Source organism: Canis lupus, chromosome 24 (genome assembly GCF_011100685.1).
Source record: "Canis lupus familiaris isolate Mischka breed German Shepherd chromosome 24, alternate assembly UU_Cfam_GSD_1.0, whole genome shotgun sequence".
NCBI lineage: Eukaryota > Metazoa > Chordata > Mammalia > Carnivora > Canidae > Canis > Canis lupus.
The window spans coordinates 21,403,051-21,415,156 of NC_049245.1; positions in this window are offsets into that span (position 1 = coordinate 21,403,051).

Sequence of the window (12,106 nt, forward strand, 5' to 3'; positions counted from 1 at the left end):
AATAAATTAAAAAAAAAAGAGAGAGCGAGAGATGGGCCACCTGGGTGGCTCAGTTGGTTAACATCTGCCTTCAGGTCAGTCATGATCTCAGGATCCTGGAATTGATCCCCATATCAGGCTCCCCACTCAGCAGGAAGCCTGCTTCTTCCTCTACCTGCTGCTCCCCCCATTCATGCTCTCTCTTTTGTGCTCTCTCACATGTGCTCTCTCTCTTTCAAATAAATAAATAAAATCCTTTTAAAAAGAAGAAGAAGAAGAAGAAGAAGAAGAAGAAGAAGAAGAAGAAGAAGAAGAAGAAGAAGAAGAAGAAGAAGAAGAAGAAGAAGAAGAAGAAGAAGAAGAAGAAGAAGAAGAAGAAGAAGAAGAAGAAGAAGAAGAAGATGATCCCTGGGTGGCTCAGCGGTTTAGCGTCTGCCTTCTGCCCAGGGCATGATCCTGGAGTCCCTGGATCGAGTCCCGTGTCGGGATCCCTGCATGGAATCTGCTTCTCCCTCTGCCTGTGTCTCTGCCTCTCTGTGTGTGTGTGTCTTTCATGAATAAATAAATAATATCTTTTTAAATAAATAAATAAATATAAATATAAATAAAAAATTTTTTAAAAAAGAAGAAGAAGAAGGGACACCTGGGTGGTTCAGTTGCTTAAGCCTCTGCCTTCTTCTCAGGTCATGATCCCAGGGTCCTGATCCCAGGGTCCTGAGATCGAGCCCCACATCAGGCTCCCTGCTTAGTGGGAAGTCTATTTCTCCCTCTCCTTCTGCACCTCCCCTCCGCTACTGCTTGCTCTCTCTCTCTCTCTCTCTCTCTCAAATAAATAAATAAAATCTTTAAAAATTCTTTTAATTTAAAAAAAGAATATTAAAAAAGAGAGAAGCTGTGTGAGAGCCAACCTGAGGTTGTAAATTCTCCACAGAGATTTTTTTTTTCATTGTAATGAGTACCAAAGTTTAAGACCAGACAGTATTCCTTGAAAAATGCCTAGTGAAGGAGGACAAATATTGCATCTGTTTTATCCTCCTTACACAGCATGTGTAACACTTTCAGGACTGAGATTTATGTAGGAGTCTCCTACAAGACTCCCGTTTTTTCAGACCCTAGGCACTGTCTCCTCTCCCCTTTCTACACCTGATCCTGGCCAAAGCCATGGAAATCAAAGCTCAAGTTCATCTGATTCAGCAAATGCTTTCAAGACAAAAGCCAGCCTCAGTTACTGCCTTCAGAAAAGCAACTGATTTCACTTGGCTTTAATAGTTTTTACTTTTTATGAAGGTCAAGGATGCATAAGGGTTTTTTTAAGATTTTATTTATTTATTCATGAGAGACACAGAGAGGCAGAGACACAGGCAGAGGGAGAAGCAGGCTCCCCCTGCAAGGAGCCTGATGTAGGACTTGATGCTAGGACTCCAGGATCACACCCTGGGCTGAAGGGAGGTGCTCAACCATTGAGCCACCCAAGTGTCCTAAAGGGTTTTTTTTTTTAATATTTTAAATTAATAATTAATGATTTTTAAAAAGATTTTACTTATTTATTCATGAGAGATACAGAGAGAGAGGCAGAAACATAGGCAGAGGGAGATGATTTTAAATATTCTCAATTAGAAGGTTCATCTGGGTTCTTAGACCATTACTCTTCCAGAAACAGAGGTCAGAGCTGCCAGTTTTGTCCAGATCATAAGGTTTGTTGTTATGAGAGTCTGGGCAACAGCACAGAAGGAAGGAAGAGAAGAGAATTGTCAAAGGAGGGGACTGATAGAGTCTGAAGCCAAAATGCTGAAATGATTGTTTTCTTTTTATTCCTCTCTTTTATTTAAGAGAGCCATGCTGATCATACATAGGCTCATTAAGCAGAATAAAGTGCTGAACTTATACAGCATTTGAGGAAATGATCCTGGGGGAGTGGTGTTGGTTACAGATGCAGAAATGGGTTGATGACAACTTACAAGTGTTGACCCTGAAGTAAACCCAACTCTAACTGATCTTCAAACTATAATGCTCTCACTGACGATTTGGCTTCCAGAGGTGTGTTCACCGAAACAAATTGTCACTGATGGATGAGAAAGGTTTCAAACCTCTCAAGGTGTTTACTTTTTAACGTGGCTATAGAACCTTTATGCTAGGGATATGGAGGGTTTTGATTCTCAGAGGACAAGAGAGATTCCAGAGGAATGCAAGGAAGCAAACGACAGCAGAGGAGCTCCAAAAGTAATGGAGGAAGAACAGCCCAGAAGTTGGGAGGAAAACAAAGAGTGAAATCATAGAAACCAACCAAGTTCCTGTTTCTAGGGAGACAATGAACTCCAGGTGGAAATGCTACCAAGAGGCAGAGTGGGATGCAAGATGAGCAACATCCATGAACCTTTCAAAAAGGAGGTGCGACAATGAGCTTGGCCAGAGCCAGTTCAATAGAACAAGAAACACAAAAACCAATTGTAATGAGTTGAGGAGAAACAGCAGATAGAGAAAGATAATCAGCAAATGTAGCTCCTCTCCTTTTGACAAAATTTGAAACTTAAGGTGGAGAAAAAAATGAGATATTAGTGGAGGTAAGACATAAAAAGCACAATGAGAATTTGACCTTAAAAAGCTAGCGTTGGTTGTAAATGGGGGCACAAGCCTCCTAGATTTTCAAGAATTAAAAGTCCTTAACAGAATCATGGAAAAGAACAATAGCATCTAATGTTCAAATTCCTTCCTTAATGATCACCAAACAGACCTCTAGCCTCACAACCTTGAAACTTTGACAGGACAATGTATTTACCTTATAACCTCTGGTTAGGAGGTTCTTCTGTAAACTAAGACACATTTGTCTACAAGACCTCCACCCACTGCCCTGTGCATCCATCCCACTAGTCCAGGGTCCCCTCTGAGCCTGACAAGAACAGACGAAGTCATGGCTCAGCCCAGACTCTTCAACCCTCCCTCGGTGGTCTCAGGACATTCTCTCCCATCTCCCATGGTTTGTCTAGATTCCCTACAGTTTTCTAGCCTTCTCTCCTGTAGGGCTGGATCCGAAATGGGATGGATCACCATACAAAACTCAGTCTCTCACCATGTTTTCCAATGGATGAAAGACAGACAAGGGTAACAGATGCATGAATTTTAATAAGGGGTCTTGACAGCAGGTTGAAGATGGTGATCACCAGCACTCAAGATATTTTTGGCCAGCGGTTCTGTTGACTCCAATCATCTTTCTCCTCTCTGCCAGAAATACTTATCCTCATGTAGGACTGGAGGCAGCATGACTGATAATTTAGGCAGTAGAGGTAGGGCTGTTCAGTCTTTCTGCAAGAGGGTCTACAGATTCCGGTGTTTCCCATGCATCGAAGGATGTGATGTTTGCCTGGCCGAGACAAACAAACAAAATACAAATAGTTAATTTCCACTCAACACCAACCTAGATGTGAGGCATCAAGGAACATAGTCAAAATAATGATAATGAGATGCCACTGCACACCTATTAGGATGACCAAAATCTGGAACACTGACAACACCAAATGCTGGCAAGGATGTGGAGCAACAGAAATTCTAACATGCTACTGGTGCCAGTGAGAAATGATGCAGCCACTTTGGAAGACAGCTGGTCAGTTTCTTACAAAACTAAACTTACGCTTACCACACAATCTGGTCATTGTGTTTCTTAGTGTTTACCCAAAGAACTTGAAAACTTATGTCTACACAAAGATCTGCACATGAGCTGCTTCATGCAGACAGTTTGAAAATAAAGTTCCAGAGAAACAAAAGCTATTTTAGGAGGATAATGGAATTCCAGCACATCTAAAGGGCAGATGCCCTCCCTGTATAGAGCTTGTGTGATGCATCCTGGACGATGCTCACAGTTGGTGGAACAGCATATGCCATATATCAGCTAGCTGTGGCTCCATTTCCCAAGAAGCAGGAGTGATTTCAGTTTATTATCTCAGCAGGATCAGTTTCATGTAGCTCTCTATGGACCACTAATCAATAAATTACTGAGTGCTTCTTTGGAGATCAATATTTATTGATTTATACTATACTAACTCCCACGAATAAAGCAGTCTTTACCATGAAAAAAAAGAGCTATACATGATGTTTGTAGTAGCTTTATTCACAACTGCCAAAATTTGTAAACAACCAAGGTGCCCTTTAGTAGGTGAGTGGATATAAACTGTGGCACATCCACACAAGAGAATATGATTCAGTGCTAAAAAGAAATGAACTACCAAGTCATGAACAGACTTGGAGGAATCTTAAATGGCTATCACCGAGCGAAAGAAGCCAATCTGAGAGGACTACATATTGTGTGGTTCCGACGATACGACGTTTTGGAAAAGGCAGAACTATGGGGACAATAGAAAGATCAGTGTTGCTAGGGGTTGGGGTAGAAGACAGATGAATAGATAGAACACAGAGGATTTGGAAGGCGGTGAAATTACTCTATATGATCCTCTATTGATAAATTCATGTTTTTACGCGTTTGTCCAAACCCAGAGAATGTACAACACCAAGAGTGAACCCTAAGGTAAAACGTGGACTTTAATGATGTGTCAGTGTAGGCTCATCAGTTGGACAAATGTACCACTCTGTGGGGGAATATTGATAATAAGGAAGATTGCGCATGAGTGGGAGCAGAGGGTGTGTGGGAAATCTCTGTACCTTCTTCTTGATTATGAAGTGAACCTAAAACCAGTCTAAAAACATAAAGTCTTTAAAAAAAAAAAAAAAAGAAAGAAAGCAAGCAAGCAAGCCCTGGGCACTCAGGTGGCTCAGTTGGTTAAGTGTCTGCCTTCCACTCAGGCCATGATCCTGGGGTCCTGGGATCAAGCCCCACATCGGGCTCCTTGCTTACCAGGTAGTCTGCTTCTCCCTCTGTGCTCTCTCTCACTCTCACTCTCTCTCAAGTAAATAATTTTTTTTAATCTTAAAGAATCCCTTAAAAAACAAATAAAGCTGTTATGTTATGTTATGTTATGTTATGAACATTCATCTACAAGGTTTCAAAACTAAATTTTCACTTCTCTGGAATGAATGCCCAGGAGTGATTTGCTAGGTAACATGGTCAGTGTATATTTAACTTCTAAAAAAGGAAACTACAGGGTACCCCGGGTGGCTCAGCAGTTTAGCGCCGCCTTCAGCCCAGCCCTGGGCGTGATCCTGGAGACCAGGGATTGAGTCCCACGTCAGGCTCCCTGCATGGAGCCTGCTTCTCCCTCTGCCAGTGTCTCTGCCCCCACTCCTCTCTCTCTTTCTCTGTGTCTCTCATGAATAAATAAATAAAATCTTTAAAAAATAAAAAAGTAAAAAAAAAATAAAATAAAAAGGAAACTACAGAACTATTTCCCAGAGTTTAACCACTTCACATTCTCACTAGCAACGTGTAAAAGATGCAGTTTCTCAGCATCATTGCCAGCGTTTGATATTGCCACTATTTTTAATTTTAGCTTTCCAACTAGTTATGTAGTGAAATATCATGTGGTCTTAATGCACGTATCCCTAATGGCTAATGATGCTGAGCATCTGTTGGTGTGCTTATTTGCTTATGTGCTTATTTCTGTATATCCTCTTCAGTGGAATGTCTTTCCTTCTAGTTTGATTGGTTTTTACTGTTGAGTTTTGAGAGTTATTTCTATATTCTAGATACATGTCCTTTGTCAGATATGTGGCTTGCAAATATTTCTTCCACTCTGCAATGTCTTTCCATCTATCCTTTCCACAGGCCTTCTTGCAGAGTGAACATTTTAAATTTTGATTAGGTCCAATTTATTGATTTTTTTCTTTTGTGAATTGTGTTTTCTTATATAAGAACTTTTCACCCTACCCCTAGGTCTGAAAGATTTCTCCTATATTTTTTTAGAAGTTTTATATTTTTATATCTTATGCTTAAATCTATGATCCATTTTCAGTAAATTTCATATGTGAGGCTGAGATTGAGGTTCTTTCTTTCTTTCTTCATTTCTTTCTTTCTTTCTTTCTTTCTTTCTTATGCTCCAGCACTATTTTTTGAAAATGGCATCTTTCTCCCACTGAATCGCTTTTGCACATTTTGAAAAATCAGTTGTACATATGTGTGACTAATTGTGATTTTCTATTCTGTTCCATTGACCCATATGACTCTCTCTCTACCAATACCACACAGTCTTGATTATCTTAGCTATATAGGCCTTGAAATCTGGTAGAATGCTTCCTCTGACTTTGCTCTTCTTCTTTAAACTTGTTTTAGCTATTCTCATTGTTTTGCCAATTTCTCTACAAGCAAGATATAGAGAAAATAATCTTATCTGTATCTACAAATGATGTTGCTGGGATTTTGATAGAAATTGTGTTAAGAATGTCTCAATTTGAGGAGAATTAGCATCTTTGCTTGTTTAATTTTTTTGAAGATTTTGTTTATTTATTTAAGAAAGCAAGTGAGAGTACGAGAGAAAGAGAGAGAGAGAGCAGGAACAGAGGGAGGGGCAGAGGGAAAGGGAGAAACAGACTCCACAGTGAGCAGGGAGCCAGATGTGGGGATCAGAATGTGGGGCTCAATCCTAGGACCCTGAGATCATAACCTGATCTGAAAACAAACACTTAACTGATTGAGCCACCCAGTTGCTCCTGCTTGTTGAATCTTACAATCTATAAACATGATATGTCTCTTCATTTATTTAGATCTTTGATTTCTTTTATCAACATTCTGTAGTTCTCAGCATACAATTGCTACACGTGTTTTATTAGATATACATGTAAGCATTTATATTTTTTGGAGGGATTGTGAATGGTACTGTATTTTTCATTTGAATGTTCACATGTTCGATGATAGTATATAGAAATGTAATAAATTTTTTATGTTTATCTTGTATCCTGTGGCCTTACTGAATTGAATTATTAGTTCTTGATTTTTTTTGTAAATTCCTAGGGATGTTCTACAGAAACCATTATCACATCTGTAAATAGGCAGATTTCTTTCTTTCTTTCTAACCCATATGCTTTTTTTTTTTTTAAGATTTTATTTATTTATTCATGAGAGACACAGAGAGAGAGAGGCAGAGACACAGGCAGAGGGAGAAGCAGGCTCCACGCAGGGAGCCCGACATGGGACTCAATCCTGGGTCTCCAGGATCACGCCCTAGGCTGAAGGCGGTGCCAAACTGCTGAGCCACCGGGGCTGCCTTTATTTCTTCCTTGCTCGAATGCATTGGCTAGAACTACTCAGATTTAAAAGGAATGATCTTTTTTAAAGATTAAAAAAAATTGATCCACACAACTTGGATGAATCTCAAGAGCATAGTGCTGACTTTAAAAAGGCCAATCTTGAAAGATTACATATGATTCCACTTATATAACACTTTTTAAATGATAGAAATTAGAGAGATAAGAAATGGATTAGTAGTTGCCAAAGGTTATAGTGGCAGAGAGTGGAGGCAGGAAGAGAGTCTGTGCTGCTATAAAGGAGGAGGAGAAACGAGGTGTCTGGGGGGCTCACTTGATTAAGCAGCCAGGTCATGATCTCATGGGCTGTGGGATGGAGCCTAGCATTGGGCTCTGCGCTCAGTGGGCGTGGGGGTTGGGGCTGCTCAAAGATTCTTTCCCTCTGTCCCTTCCTCCACCGGCTCTCTCACTCACTAAAAGAAATAAATAAATCTTAAAAAGGGGCGGAGCGGGGGAGGAGGAGACTAGTAGAGGGAAGACCTTTATGCTGATAGAATAGCTCTGTATCTTGATCACAGTGGTGATTACACAACTCTACACTTGCAATAGAATATCATAGAAGTCTGCACACCCATTGCAGCAGTATCAGTTTCCTGGTTTGTATATTGTACCATATATAGTTCCGTATAATATAATCTTTGGTGAGGATAAAACTGCATGGAAGGTACATGGACCTCTCTGTGTACTATCTTTGCAACTTCCTAAGAATCAACAATTATTTCAAAATAAAAAGTTAAAATAAAAAATTGATAAGGGTGTGAAGAAAAGGGAACCCTTGTGCATTGTTGGTGGGAATATAGAATTGGTGCAGCCACAAGAGAAAACAATATTTTCCTCGAAACATTACAAATAGAATTAGTGTATGATCCAGCAATCCCTCTTCTGGGTATATACCCAAAGGAAAGGAAAACAGACTCTCAAAAATATACCTGTACTCCTACGTCTACCGCAGCAGTATGCACAGTAGCAAACCTATGAAAACAATCCAAGTGTCTGTCAACAGATGAATGGCTAAAGGTGATGTGGTATAAATATATAATGGAATATTATTCAGCCTTGAGAAAGAAGGAAATTCTCCATTTGCAACAGCATGGATGGAACTCGAGGGAATTATGTTAAGTGAAATAAGCCAGAGAGAGACAAATACTGCATAGTATCACTTATACATTTAATATAAAAAAAAAAAAGTCTAACCCCTAGAAACAGGGAGTGGAAAAGTGAATGCCCAGAGGTAGAGTGGGGGATATAGGGAGAGGTTGGTTAAATGGTACAAACAGTCAGCTATGAGATGAATAAGGTCTAAGGATATAACGTACAACATGGTGAGCATAGTTGATAACACTATATTGTATAATTGACATTTTCTAAGAGACTACAACTTAAATATTCTCTCACACACACAAAAAGATAAATTTGTGAGGCAATGGATGTGGGGAATTAACTAGACGGTGGAATCTTTTGCAATCAAATCACCAAGATGTACAATTTAAATATCTTATATGTTTACATGCTAATTATATCTCAATAAAGCTGAAATAAATTAGAACACAAATAAAATAACCTAAGGAACTATGGAGTGGTTAAATGAACAGGAAATGAAGTCAAGAACTTTCAAGTTCAAATCCTAGCTCCTGCTTTACGTGCTGGATAACCTTTAGCAAATTTCTTCACTTCCTGCTTCCACCCTTTCCTCATCTACAGAGTGTAGCCTATAATAGTCCCTCACATTTAGAGCTGTGTTAATAGCTTAATAAATAAATGGTGGGGTGCCTGGATGGCGCAGTCAGCTAAATGTTCAACTCTTGACTTCTGCTCTGGTCACAATCTCAGAGTCGTGGGATCAAGCCCACATGTTGCTCTGCATTCAGCAGGGAGTCTGCTTGAGATTGTCCCTCTCCCTCTGCCCTCCCCGCTGCTCACTCATGTTCTCTGTCTTTCTCTCTCTCTCTCAAGTAAATAAATAATTCTTTTTAAAAAATAGCTTAATTGGGATCCCTGGGTGGCTCAGCGGTTTAGCGCCGCCTTCAGACCAGGGCATGATCCTGGAGTCCCAGGTCAAGTCCCACGTTGGGCTCCCTGCATGGAGAGCTTCTCCCTCTGCCTGTGTCTCTGCCTCTGTGTGTGTGTGTGTGTGTGTGTGTGTGTGTCTCATGAATGAATAAATAAAATATTTTTAAAAATAGCTTAATAAATGGAAAGCAATTACGGACTGGCACATAGTACTAAATAAATGTTTTCATTATTACATAAAGGTCCTCTCTGAAGGACCCATTTCTGCCTATGCTATAGCGATGAATGATTAGATTGGGAATACACTCATGAAATCAGACAGACATTTAGACATTTAGTCCCTCAGTGGTAGCCAAAGTTTTTTTTTTTTTTTTTTTTTTTTTGGAGGCTGTGTACACATAGAAACCAAAGACACAGTTCCTAGTCTACAGTAAGCATTCAGTAAATGTTAGCCATTAATATTACTATTCTTCCCCCTTGGGACTAAGGTCTCTGAAACAGGAATGATCCTTTGACTGGAAAGAAAAATAAAAATAATGACCATTACCATTTGCAAAGCACCCACTGTGAGTCTTGTGATTTATGGTAAGTTGTTAAATGTTTACTATAACCTTCTGAAGTAGACATCTCTATTTTTCCTTCTTGCATTGTAGAACAGAGGCTCAGAGCAACCGTGTTCTGGCAAAGGCCCCGTAACTGTTGGAGACAGAAGGAGGCCTCAGACTCCACTCAGTATGGCTCCAAGCCCATACTCTTTTGGAGGTGCAGCGCCACCTTCTCCACATTCTGGGACATGGCTGGGAAATGTTGGTACCTCCCTGGAAGTAACAGCTGGAGCCCTGGCCAGCTATTATCTTCAAAGTCAAGCCCAAACTTCAGAACCTGGCATGCATGGGCCTCTCCTCCATTCAACAACAATTAACAGCACCCAGTCTTTGCCAGGCCTTGAACTTGGTGGTAGGCACATAGGGTCCTTTGTGTCCAAATGGGCTTAATACAAAGCCTAATGTGCACACACATACACACACACAGCCTAATCCCTTGTATTAAGTAACAAGGATCTACTCCATTTAATTTTGACCAGAGAAGCCTTTCAAGACACCCTTTCTGTCACAACCCCCAGAGATAAGATCTTTTTCCATCTTCCCTGAGAAGAAGGGCCCTTGTGAGATTAACATCCAAAAGAGGGGTGTACATGGTGTACATCTATCTGAGAAGGTGGATCAGATGGGCCAGCTGGCTTCAACTTTTACCCCTGGAAAGAGACTGTGGCACCCAAGAAAGGGCTTCAAAACTTTTGTCAGGGGTTTGCAGCTCCTAACTCCTGGCCTCCTGTCAGCTCCATGTCACTCTGTGCCACCACTCAGTGTATCACCCACATCTCTATCACATCCTTTCCATGTCCCCTCTGGCCCCCCACCAGAAACCAGAGAAACTGTTTAGGAATCCCAGCACTGTCTCAAATCTATTTATGAATGTAGGTGATGGTGCCTCCTTGGGGCTCATTTTCCTCACCTATGAAACAGAAAGACAAGGGGAAATTGCCCAGATCAGAGATTCTCACATTATGAGGGCTATGAGGAAAGAAACAAGTTTGGCAGGGGACTTGGGGGGGGAGGGCGTGGAGCTTTATCTCCCAAGGGAATAGTCTCAGGGAATTTTCAAAATTTCACATGCCCAGACTCCAACTGCAGAGACTCAGACCCAGGTTAATTAAGCACTGGAGTTGCTTTTTACTTAAAAACTTCACATGGCTCGAGGATGAGTTCCAAGCCTATTTATCACCTTCCCATCCTATCACTTTCCAGAGTTGTCTCTATGTGCATGTGTAATGAATTACGAGTGAATTTGATGGGGGCGTGATGGCTGTGTGTGGAGACATTAACACCAGGCCCCAGTATTGGCCACCCTTCGACTCTCCCCAGACCACCTCCCACTCTGAAATCTATTATGTCTTCTGAGAGCAAACTAACTGGTGAATGATGAGAACCAACTTGAGCAAGCCCCCAGAGCTGCTCTGCATCCTTTCTAACACTGCCAGCCAGACCCATATATATATATATGTTTTTGATACCACAGCTCTCTGATCTCTCTTACCCAGGAAGGAACCCATCCTGATTCCTGGAAGCTGGCATCACCAGGCATGCAGATATAAATAAGATGATGTCTCAATTGCTGAGGATTTCCACCCAGTCTGTATGTGTTTGAGGGGATTGGTGAGAAGTGAGCAGGGACGAACATAATTCTATGATAATGTGACGTGTCATCCCTGCTTAAGGGTGACACTTTGTGAAGCCGATCAGAACTTACTGTGAACCCCTGCTCTATCTTACCGTTGTGTGACCTTGGCCAATTATACCAGTTGTCTAGGTCCCAGTTTCTTCTTCAGTAAGATAGGGATAATCAGAGGGCTTTGGGGGGAATGGAATGATTTCAGGCCCCTAAACACCAAGCACAGTGTCTGACACATAAGGAGTGACAATGGGAACTATTATTAGAGCTATTAGTATTATAATTATTAAGAAATAGTGAGACAACTCAGAGAGGGAGACAGACCATAAGAAACTCTTAACTCTCGGAAACAAACTGAGGGTCACTGAAGGGGAGGATGGGGTGAGTGATGGGCATTTAGGAGGGCATGTGATGTGATGAGCACTGGGTATTATGCACAACTGATGAATTATTGAACTCTACAACTGAAACTAATGATGTACGCTATGTCAGCTGATTGAATTTAAATTTAAAAAAAGGAATAGTGAACCAGAGCTTATGGAAGGCTTTCATGGGTAGGGACATCAACTGTACTTTGAGGGTGAGAAGGAATTCATCACAGAGATCACCCTGGTGGTGAGGACAAGGTGGAGGGAAACCATGAGCAAAGGCAAGGTTGTAGAGGGTTGGTCTGTGAGCAGTGGTCATGGGAAACGAAGCT